The sequence below is a fragment of the Pezoporus flaviventris genome, unplaced genomic scaffold (assembly GCF_033815535.1).
Source record: "Pezoporus flaviventris isolate CSIRO_AGI_PZ_B2104156 unplaced genomic scaffold, CSIRO_AGI_Pfla_v1 ptg000036l, whole genome shotgun sequence".
Lineage (NCBI taxonomy): Eukaryota > Metazoa > Chordata > Aves > Psittaciformes > Psittacidae > Pezoporus > Pezoporus flaviventris.
In genome coordinates this window covers 31,005,417-31,017,198 of record NW_026892584.1, presented here as the reverse complement: position 1 = coordinate 31,017,198, position 11,782 = coordinate 31,005,417, and positions in this window count along the sequence as shown.

Sequence of the window (11,782 nt, the reverse complement as noted above, 5' to 3'; positions counted from 1 at the left end):
ATACTACAACAGTAACATGAAAATCTCCCAGACAATTGAAATTGTGTGGTCTGGGAGCTTTGAAAGGCAGTGTTTTGGGCAGGGAGATGAATATATTTGTGGGAGAAATCAGGAAACTAAAGAAGTTTCAGAGAAGTAAATAATCAGGATTGTCCAGAGATGAACTCATAGGAAGAGGGTGAAGGCTTCTTAGTTGAGACCTAGTTCAGAGACCTGTAAAAGTGGTGAAGCTACCATTGATTTCCGATGTTATCTTCTCATAGGAAAAATTACCTCCTTTACTTCAGAACAGAAATCAATAATAAATGCCTAGTTCTTTTGATACAACCCTTCTTACTTTATTACTTTTTTTTAATGTGAAAGATATACTTGGTTTATAATTACTTTGGTCAATAAGGAATATAACTTATTAAAATGTTTAGCAATTATTTTAGTCCTGGCTTGGAAGAAATTTCTGAATGAAAAACACTTCTGTGCGTGTGTTTTATTTGCTGTGTTTTTTATTGACATACCATAATTAACTAGTCATAGAACTACTGAGTGTACTCAGTATTTTGTTATATCAAGTGAAGATGTGGGAATAATATCTGGATCAAAGACTTTTTTAGAGACCCTTAAAATACATAAATGTCATGGGCTTGCAGTAGTTGATATCAATTTTTGGGTAGTGAAGATACTTGGAGAAAACGATATTTCTTTCAAATGAGAAAAAAAAAGATAAACTGTGTATAATAATTAGAGATATGACAAACATGCTTAACTTCTTCTGTTCAAGGATTGGTCTGATCCCCATTGTAGTTAACATTTCAGATGTCCCCAGATCAAATCCTCTATCTTTACTTTTTCAAAGTGCCAGTGATCAGACTAACCCTAAAGACTTTTTCTCTTCTGTCCCCTTTCTACTTCAGGATTATATATAAATCATAGCATAGATAATGCTGTTTACTGTATAAATTATATTAAGTGTGTTATATCAGGTTACTTCTGTGTTTGAGAACAGCATTCATATATGTGCTCATAAACATGAGTGATAAATCTCATGCTTCAGGGCATTGCTTGATCACCTTTTATCACAAGAAAGCCATTGTAGCATAGCTTCCTGGAAAGCATTCTGCAACTGACTTTTGATTTCAACTCTCTGATAAGTGCTTCATTCAGAGGAATATGGATTAGAAAGCCTGTGTTTGTAAACAAATTAACTTTATTCAGTATAAAAGATTATGATGCTCAGCAGATAAATGCCTGGTCACTGGCAGTATTGGACCAGACAGACAGCTATCAACCTATTTGAAATGTTCTTAAAGAGATAAAGGACCTTATGAAACTAAAGTTAGGGAGAATCCTGATGGTGTTATTTCTAGTGGAAGCTAGGATTCATATTCATAAATACATAGATAATATTGACAGTGAGGTGGTTTTTTTTCTACTTGGAATTCTTCATTAAGAGCAGCATGATGACCTACAGGATATACACTGAGGAGCTCCGTGTGAAAAAATCCTATAAATGACTATAAAACTATTTGGTTATGACATTAACTTACCTTTTATGCAGTATTTATTTCTTTTTTGTATAAAATTAGCCCTAAACTATCAAGTCTGCAAAAGATCCTATAATACTGAATTATTACTATTAAGGTTTTTTTATAGCCACTTACTTCACATTGCATTTTTTTTCCCAGCACACGTTAGGAAAAACCATGGCATGTCTCTTCACCAGAGTTGACAGAATTAGTTCTATAATTTTTTTTTTTTAATTGTTTTTTTTTAGGGATGTAAGAATTGTCTTAGTGGAACTATCAACCCTAGAGCTATGTTTCCTGCTATGAATAATTGTGGAAATAAGAAGTTTAATGCACTCCTTCCCATTCCTACTCTCACATGCCACCTAATTCCGGTATTTCATCACAGTAAGATAATTCCTTCTGACCCCCTGTTTTGGAACACACAAGCCTTGTAGTTTGTACCTGTAGGTATCTGTAAAAGTTCATTTTATATTAGTAAATATATAATACTTTTCAAGAATGTTATTGTCTGGGACAGTGAATTCCATGGTTTAATTATAGATTATACTGATTATGATATCTGTACTTGAGGGTTATTTACAATTTTGTTGTTTTAAATTTACTGACAAATGGTTTTGTGAAGCAAATACATATTGTAGTACAGCACCAATGAGGAAAGAAGAGACCATAAGCAATTACAAACAAATGCAGCACTAGCCTTAACTCCCTGTCTCAGGTTTCAGTATGTTCACTTCTAACAGTTGAGACTGAGTACTGAAGAAAGGTTTTGAAGTTTTGAGGATGACAGATCTATCTTCATAAATATTGGATGGAGAAATAGATATAATCATGTGGGAAATCTTATAATTTAGGTTATTGTATCCAGATGATATTAGTTGTACCTCATTTAAAAATAGTCTTGCATAGTTTGCACAGTCTGCATAGCTCTTATGCGGAGCAGCTCTGCTGGCCCCAAATCACTCTGGTGCTGCAGCTGAGTTTGTTTGGCAAGGGAATTCTTCCAGAAGGTTAATTCCTGCCAAGTTGTAGGACTTTGTCATCAGATGTCACTCCTGATGTCCACTGACAAATTTTACTGTGGAGCAAAACTGTTTCTTGCTGGTGATCAAGTGGGCTGGGGTTTCTTCCTTGAGTATGTGGTTGTATTTAATTGTGTAAGTTTAGATTTTACATTTTTATGCCTTTTGAAGGAATAACTTGACTTGGGCTCCTCTTTCAGTGCTCAGGGAACTCCTCCATCAATCCTTGTGGACTCGTCAAATGAGCCACTTTTACCTGGTGCATATAAATGGGGTCTCCCTCTCTCTTCTGCCAGTGAGTACCATTTTGTTGCTCAGACACATGCAGATGCAACAAGAGTGTGAATCATACAACCAGTATTTGTTGTGTGTGTGTGCCCTGTGTGTGTACTGTAGGAGGAATTGGGAGTGCCTGACTCATGTTTTTCCAGCAATCAGAAAATCTTACCTATATTGGAAACAGGCTAATTTCAGCGAGTTAAGGTCTGATCATGTCTTCTCCACTGGTTGCAAAACTAGATTGTTCATTGGCTCTGTCCTTTCAGGCTTTATTATATGGCTTCAATCAAGTGCCAGCAAAGCAATATACTACCCTCTATTCACTGTATGACAAAAATAGATAATTCGCAGACCCTCAATTGTGAAGCCATGATTAACTTCATAACTCTGTTTAGTGGAAGCTCCATTCATTACTCTGTAATACTGTCATCCTTTCCAGATTTTCCTTCCCCAAAATCTCCTAAATATAAGAGTAACTTATAAGAATATCTTTTCTTTGAGTCTCTTTTAAAGACTGGTTTATTATCTGCTGCTTTTGTTGAGATTTTTACTTCAATTAATCTAAGAAATTCACTCCTATGCCTAATATTGTGAAATATTAAAATAGATTCATAGATGCTTAAAGCTAATACCTTCCTTTTAGTCATGGAAATATGATCAACAATTATCATAGTAATTTACATTTAACTAGAAATTGCTTTAAAAAATAGTTTATTGCCAAAAAAAGGTAATAAATAAAGCCATATGTTATTTCTATTTTCATTGTGCATCTTCAACTTTCAGTCAGTAACATTCTTTTGCTTTTCTTTGACTTTTTCTTAAGCTCCTTAAACACTGTAATAAGACACCCTTTTTTTTGTTTTAGAGAGAAAAAGAGATGGACCTCTTCATGCATCCATTCACTATATTTGTTTAGTTATTTATTTTAGCCTCTTCACTGTGTTTTCCTCAATGTCCTGTATAAATAGTTAATCTTGCTGTAGTTCAATAGTAAGCTTACCAATTCCTTACTGGGGGAGTATTTTCAATCTTACTTGCCACTCCTTTACTCACATTTTCTAGGATTTCATTATGTATTCTTCCCGTGGCATTATGGTGATTTGAGAAGTGTGTCCACATCCTTTACTTGTCTAGACAGCTGGGTGGAAAGCAGAAGAATCATAGCATAAGGAATTCAGTCATGTACAGTGCTTGAGCAGGATGGGACCCAGAATTTGGCTGTGTTTATGAATGTTGCTGTAATATAAATGTTTACTAAGTCTTAGCTGGCTCCCAAATCTGCAATCTTGCAAAAAAGTAACATGTTTTTGTCTTGTAATTTTGCACTTGATAAGCCCTTTCTGTATTTCTTAAAGATCTTTTAATAGGTGAAAAAATCATCATTTCTCAGGCTTTATTTCTATAAACAACCATTTTGGCTTTGTTTCCAATCCCAATCAGGTACGATGTATTGAAGTTATAACTCAGTTTCTAGTTGAAGGGTTGAGTTGTTTGATTTTTTTTTTCACAAGTCTTTTTTTGACATGAGAGAAAAAAAAAATCTGCTCATTACTATTAAGCAACTGAAAAGCACAAATTATATTACAGAAATTTCCCTGGAGCTAAAAGTATTTTGGGAATCATGTAAAAGTGTTTAAGATTCAGGTGTCTGTCTCTCCTTCAAAGACATGAAAAACAGATTGACTAACCGGTAGGTGTAGCTTAGTCACAAAATCCTACGTGTAGTAATCATAAATGTAGACTATTATTCCACTGTCTATTTTCATTAGTGCTATCAACTCCCCTGCACAGCAGGACTTAGAGGCAAACCATATCTTATACAGAATTTTCAAAATAAATACTCTCTTTTCACTGAAGTGTCAAAGTTGAAGAGTTTATAATACCATGATGATCCTTAAAAATATGTGAAATAATCCAAAGAGATGGTGGGATTTTTTTTGCATATGGAGCTCCTACCTTAGTTAAAATTAAGGATTTTATTTGACTTTCCTCCCTTTCTCTGAGCAAATTCCGCAAGATTTGAAACCAAAGTAGTCTAAATGAAAAGTGTATTTCCTGGTGGAAATGCCATGAAAAATTATAGTTTGCTTTGCTAGCATGGTAATGTTTCCAAAAGTAATATGCTCTACTAGAATATTTGAGTTTAGTTTTTATACAATTAGCAACCCTTTTTCTGTGGTCATGTATATTGTGTAGAGAGATGTTCAGGTCCAAACAAGGTGTTGTGTATCCCAAAATATATCTGAAAGGTGTCACAGAAGGACTGTAGAGTTTTATGGACTCCAAAGCTCCATAAAGGCTTATGACATAACGTATTTCTGAGAAGCAGTATTTTATATGTAATTCAAGAATCATCTTATTTTAAATAATTAAGCTCTAGCTACAAAATTAAAAATGAGCGAAGCATTGATATGACATTTGAGTCATTAGATTGATTTTAGAGATTGGGCAACTGAAGCACAAAAGTATCAGGCATGTGATTCTAGAAAAGGTTGAGTCTACTGAACTCACTTTAAATCAGGTTTGAGTTACGCCTTCTCACAATCTTGATGGGCATGCTTAATATTGTTATAAGTTATTCAAATTTAGGGAAAAAAGGTCTGTGTTACAGACAGCAATAGAATTCTTCTTGAGAAAGAAAAACAACTATCATTTTCTTCCCAGGTGGGCTTTCCTGAACTTCATTTTATTTGTGTGTATGAGAGGTCAAAACAATCGATTGGGCCTTGTCTCTTGAAAGATGAAACAGAATCAATGTCATAAGAGATTTTGGCTGTCACATCTACAGCCCTCATTAGCATATGCTAGGTTGAATTTAAGTACCAAAAAGGCTGGGAAGCACAAATAAATCCCTATTGCTGTGCCAATTGCCAAATAGCTAGCCCTTGTGCAACGAATATTAGAAAACTTCTATTTCAATAGATGTAAACAATGTTGACCTACAACTGTTTTGAAGATATCTAAAGCTCTAGCTTTGAAAAGGAGTCAAACATAATTTAACCAGGAAAACATAATGCTGAGTTGCTAATTGCTCTACTTACACTATGATGTGCAGCTCTTGGGAAGAATTAGGAGTTTCCAATGGGGACTAAGACTAATAACAGGCCATGAAATAGCCCATGGGATTCTTAATGGGATGTGGGATACTTTGCTTGCAAATTGCTTGATGAAATTCAGTCTATGTCCCTTACGACTGGCTATCATATCCAGTAGTAGTTAAGTGCCTACTGTGTAGGAAATTAATTGCTGTCTTTCATTTCAAGACATTCCCAGTGAGTGGACAAGGGTCACACCTGGTGAGGGTTTTTTTAGACCCTGCAAGTTAGGAAGCTAAGAATGAATGGAACCTTCTAGCTCATTAAATCCAATCCCATACTTCTGTAGACCCTCTATATCTTGATATTTTATAAACCAATCAAATTCCATATTAAATCCACCTTTTTGCACTCAACTAAAGAGGTATTATTGTAGAAGAACATCTGGATGGTGAGAACATGATGCAGATGTTTTTTTGACCACTAAAAATCTTCCAGGCACATAATAGATATGTTGTGCGTGTAAACCACTGATTTATCTAACAGCTTGATCCTTTACTTGAGTAACTTGATCTTCCATAATGCTTAACTCATTTGCTGTATTTATACATAGCAAAAATAATTTTCCCAAAACTCTTTTTGGTGGACTATAAAAGCAAAATTATTTCAATTTTCTGTATTTTTCTGTTCTTTCAATCACCTAAAACTTTTAATTAGTCATTCTGAAAACTGGTGCTAACAATGCATATCTTGTATTCTAGATGAGATCTTACTGCCTTCTGTTTCTTTATTGGAAATATTGCTTGGTGCTCACTAAAATTATTTTAAGCATGGCTTAAACCCATCTTTCAGTCAGTCTCTAATTCACTCTTTTTTGTGAGGTTCTTATCTGCTGTGATTTCAGTTCAAAGAACTTTCAGTTTTAGTGTAGATCCAGTCCTGAAGTAAGACTTACTGCATGACCTTGCATTTCTTCCATTGAACTGCATCAGTTTAAATCTTACTGAAATTCCCAAGGTCATCCAGCCCTTTTGTGTGTCACCCTGATCCTTGGTTAGCAAGAATAATTACCTGCTACTGAATATTAGGAGTATATGCATAAATGACACAACTTTTTGACAAAGAACTTTTATCCATAAGGTTATTTCAGTGTCATAACCAATGTACTTATATAGAATGAATGCATATATATAAAATGGTGTAAGTTGATTTAAACACACATACACACCATATAAACTGTACGTATAGCAGTCTTTCACTTCTTACATTCCCAGCTATAACATCCCTTTTGTCATTTTATGGCTTTAGATAGCATCTTGGATAATACACTTTGTGGTAATTGTTGCTCTTCAGTACACAGTATATGTTTAAGAGTTGTGCTGTAAGTTATTTGAATGGTTTTCACAGTACATTTTCACTCATGAACTAAAAGAACATAAAGTCAACCTTGCCACATGATAAAATAGTTAATAATGGATTTTATATGTAAATATACATAGGGATAATGCTGTGTTGATTGCCACGGTGATTTCTTTTGCTGAATATGATTAAGAGATGATGTTAACCTTCAGCTGTTTAATGTTTTTCTTACTGAATTAGAAAATAAACTTCAATCCTAGTTGGTGAAGAAAACACAAAAACGTATGGGGTGATAAATAATGTAGTGGTTATAATAAAAGGAATAGATCAGTGAATTACAGTATAATTTCCGATAGCTTACAAGGCATCTGTGTGATATCATCCTTGAATGACTGGAGTATTAGTAAAAACCTGACAAGAATGGCAAAATGGTGACTTTGAAGCTTCATTTCCTCAAAGATGATCTGGATAATAATTATGAGGGGATATGTCATACCCTCCACCTTCCTGATGGAGAGTTTTTGCCAAAGCTGAAGGAATAGATAAGACATCAGTGATTTGTTAAGATCCAGCTAACACACTAAAAACAGAAGTTGCAGGCTCCTGCATGCTGCATGGACTGAAACAGGATCCACAGTGAGACTACTATCACTTGAACATTATGAGAGCAGAAAACACCGAAACACAGTCAACCCTATTTAATCTTGTAATAATGAATTATCTCAAAATATGCAGAATAAACTTATTACAGGACTGATTTTATACATATATGAGTATTGCATAGTGCAGCAGAAACAAAAGAAACTACCATTCAAAAATAGTATTGCTTTTCAGTTAAGGAGCAAAATAACAAAGTATATTTAAGAAAGGTATTAGTCATGTGTATGTGCAACAGTATCTTGACAGGTAAAAAAGAAGCTTCCTGTGCTCCCAGAAACTCAGATGGTTGAACCATGAGGTATCATCCCCCCAGAACAGGGGGAATAGACTGATCATTTTAAGAATGTAGAAAGGCAAGCTGGAAAGTGGCACCTAGCCAACGACTGTAAAGGAAATCCTTGTAACCAATGAGCTGAACATGTGCTTAAGGCCAAAAAGGCAAAGAAAATCTGAGAACATTCAAAGTATTACAGGGAAAAAAAAAAAATAAATTGTTAGGGAAAGGGAATATGCAGCTTGCTAATCACCATAGTAAACAGGGAGTTAAGGCTCAGATTTTTCCTTTTTCTTTAGATCTGTATAGCTACTTTATTCAAAATAAAAGATTCAATTTAGATTTCATAAATAACCCCTCACTGACTAGTCAAGTGATTGATATATCTGAAAATAATTCACTTATCTGAAATCTAATGAGAAATTTGTACCTCAAAATCACATTGTTTTTTACAGAAAATTCTATACTGCATATGGACAGGGTCCCTTTCAGCACTCACAATATATAGTCATTTACACTTGTGAAAAGCAACACACTAAAATGCGTGTTCATTTTGCATCCATATCGCAATAATTTGTATGGATGACTACTTATAATTCAAGGCAAGTAAGAACTGGGACACGTATAAGCCTTTTTGTCCTGCTCATCTGAATAAGGTTTTTTTTCTCCCTCAAGGCTACAGAAACGTTCAAGAAGTTAAGTGTTCACTCAGAACAGAAGTTCTGTAGGCTGCGTGGGGGCAGAAACTACCAAGGAATGTTTCATATCAAATTTACACCCAACAGAGTGGGGATGAGTAATTGTTAGGAGAGAAGTTGCTTTAACTTTGTGTTAGCAGTTCTGAGTTCAGCTACAAGATATTATCTAAGACTCAATGGAGATCTGATTAGGTGACTCAGAAAATTAGTAATGACTTATACAATAATTTCTAGGTCATCAGCTTGTATATATTGAACTTTATTGTTGCAAGTAATCACTAGCTGATGATTCTTTTGTGTCTGAATCATTGTTAGTCTGTATTTGTTTTTGTGGATGGACCACTTATTAAAATAACTGCCATGGCAGGCCTTATCTGGCATAGCTGCTCACTACTGCAGTAGAAACTAAGACTTGAATGGGAAGGAAGGGTATAACTTCTCTAGCAGCCCCAGAAGTAATTCTTTCAAAGCAAAAATGTGTGCAGTGTAATATGAAAAAGGTAAAACTGAAAATTTTAAAATCAGCTGAGACAACTGAACTTCCTAGTCTAGTCTGATACTCCCTATAAGAGACTTAAATACACCAAGTTTTCCCTGAACTGACCTTGGTATCTTGTATAAGTAGCAACCAGAAAGACATTCAGAAGCAGAATCACCTTTGTAAGATGCCTTGTCCTCTCAGCTTGTTCTTTGTTTTGAGCACATTATTAAAATGTTTGAAGCAGTATGACGTAAATCAAGGTGCCTCTGGATCCGAAGAATCATGTTGCTTCCTTCGGCTGCTTATCTCTAAATCAAATTTCTTCTAGTGCTTTTTTACTTTCTAAGAAATGTGTGCTTTATTTCTAATTTGAATTTGCCTGACTTCAGCTTGCAGTATGATTGTCTTTTCTTAAGTGGATATGTCTTTACAATCAAGTAATGTCTTCCTATGAAAGTTACTATGTACCATATGTAAGTTAATTGAACAATTGTAAATGTTAGTAATTCATCAATGAAGAATATACTGTGCTTGAATTAGAACTAAACAATAACAATGACTTCAAAATGCTGAACATTTCCTTAATGCTTTGAAATTAGCTAGTAAGTTTAAAACAATATGTTGTCCAAGGAAACTGGGTTATATATGCATAAATAAATAATAGGAATTCACTTTTTATACCATAATCCCCATTTGTGTTGCTGCATGTGAAAATAATTTATTATATATTAGTGTTATTTGCAAGAATTAGGTGTTTGAGCTAATTTTAATGAGTCTTATTAGATGCTGAAGAAACCCCAGAAAAGTATGTTCATTTTACAAGCTTTTTTGAAGTTTTGTCCACTACTATAAAACTTAATGTAATAGTTTGGAGTAAAGAGAAACAGTTCAGACTAGTGATATGGCCAGACCTTTTTTCAAAATTCCAATAAAATATCTTTTGTAAAAAATTATACTGCTCTTATTTAGTAAACAGTCTTTTAATTTGTGAACACTGTGTGTTGCTTAAAAACCAAGCAAGAGTAAGACCATAATTTCTGATTTTAACAGAATCAGAAGTTCTGAAGGAGAGGTTTTTTGGGGTTCATAATTTAAATTTGCATATTCAATATTCTTTATTAACTCAGGAATGAGGGGCAATTGATAGCTTTGGGCATCTGGACCACCAGCTTCTACTTACACATTACCTCTGAAATGGACATTTTAGAAATTGTAATCTAGTTCTTATTTACCCTTAGAATATCCATGAAAAGGCTTAGATTAAAGGGATCAGAGAAGATCTTTCTCTTACATTTAGAATGCATCTAGATGCATCTTCTGCCTACAAAGCAGGCTCAGCCCAATGCTTTCTGAAGACTAAGTTGGTTCTTTCCTTACATATTAATTTTACAGGTGATAAAACTGGTTTTCTACTCTCCTTATAGTACTTTCTGTGAATTTTTCATTCCAGTGAGTTGTCATTTCAGTGTAGCCCAAAAAGTACCTTTGCAATCTCATGAACACACTGTTTACCTAATATACATGTTGATATTGAACATGTCAAAACCAGCAATAAATTTTCCAAACCACATTTTCAGAGGTGATAAGGAGATAGCGTTTTCTTCAGAAATTACTGTTAGACAGTACTTCAGAGGGTGATTTTGCACAACTGCAAAGGACAACAGATACCAAAAATCAAGACTGCTATATGCAACATCAAAATAGAATGAGAGCAGTATCTTTATCCCCAATGCTCTTCCACCCCCTCATTCTCCTCTTCTCTGACAGCCTGTTCCATCTCAATTTCTTCCCTGTGCAGATTAGTGTTGAGCCCACACCCCCACCCTTTTTGAAATATATGTCACTTTCTTGTTTCTCAGGGAGAGTTCATTATAGAGTGCCAGTGTGACTGATGAGTTTGAGCAGCTATGGGTGGGGAGTTAAAAAAGAAACGTTTGGGAAAACAAGAAATAGGTGAACAATTCAGCTTGTAATAGAAAAACTTGAAAGAATAACGGAAAATAAATGCACAGTGTAAATCTGTCTCCCATATCCTATAGCAGTGGAAGAGCCGCATTTATTTCCTTGATTGCATCTTAAATATTTGCTAGAGATTGAGTTTTTTTTAGGATGAGATATTGCATAGGTAATAATATTTACCTGTATCAATGCTGTTAAAAGTAATGGGAAAGTCTTGTTTCACTGTTTGGTATACTTCTGACACTGGCTTATCTGACATAGTGTCCTGGGTTCAGCAGCAGCAGTCATTTTTCTCCTTCTTGGTAGCTGGTGCAGTGCTTTGTTTTGACTTTCGGCCTGGGAACAGAGCTGATAACAATGATGTTTTGGTTTGGCCAAGGACTTTGTGAGCCTCATGCTCTGCCAGGGAGGAGGGGAAGCCGGGAGGAAGCAGAGACAGGACACCTGACCCAAACTGACCAAAGAGGTATTCCATACCACAGCACGTCATGCCCA